Genomic DNA, 633 nt, shown 5'->3' with positions numbered 1-633 from the left:
ATCCAGAAGCAGAATTTCGAGCTGAAGCCTCAATACTACACTCTCGTGTCGCAGATACCCTACTCTGGGTTACCGCACGAGCATCCTATGGACCATTTGGAACGGTTCGAGGATCTAATCGCTGCCATTCGGATGGAAGGAGTCCCCGAAGATTACCTGCTGTGCATGCTCTTCAGATACACGCTGAATGGAGAAGCGATGCACTGGCTTAGGCAACAACCCACAGGGTCTTTAACATCCTGGAACGACATCAAGAATGCTTTTTTACGAAACTTCTTCGATGAGGCGCGCGCTGAAGAACTTCGGAACAAAATTTCCACATTCTCGCAGAAGGCTGGAGAGTCCTTCAAAGATGCGTGGATTAGATTTAGGTTTTTCCAGCGAGACTGTCCACACCACGAATTTAATGAAGTGCAGCTGCTAAGCACTTTCTTCCGAGGTCTCGCCTTACAGTATCAAATGGCTCTTGATACGGCGAGTGAAGGAAACTTCACTACTCGGAATCCGTTGGAAGATGTGAGACTTATCGAAAACCTTGCTAACAGTAGCAGCACCAAAAATACTGACTCTGAACGGAAGAAGTCTGTAGCCTCTATCGGGAAGGAACAGATGGACGAAGTAAGAGCTAAGTTA

At 47.2% G+C, this 633-nt stretch overlaps 1 non-coding gene across 1 annotated transcript; it reads right to left on the bottom strand.

The window, feature by feature from the left end:
* Positions 1–298: 298 nt before the first annotated feature.
* LOC117129401 lies at positions 299–404 on the bottom strand. The gene has a single exon (XR_004453050.1). It is a non-coding gene; the product is annotated as a small nucleolar RNA R71 (small nucleolar RNA).
* Positions 405–633: the final 229 nt, after the last annotated feature.

Source organism: Brassica rapa, chromosome A10 (assembly GCF_000309985.2).
Source record: "Brassica rapa cultivar Chiifu-401-42 chromosome A10, CAAS_Brap_v3.01, whole genome shotgun sequence".
NCBI classification, from domain to species: domain Eukaryota; kingdom Viridiplantae; phylum Streptophyta; class Magnoliopsida; order Brassicales; family Brassicaceae; genus Brassica; species Brassica rapa.
This window is presented reverse-complemented; position numbering and strand designations above follow the sequence as displayed.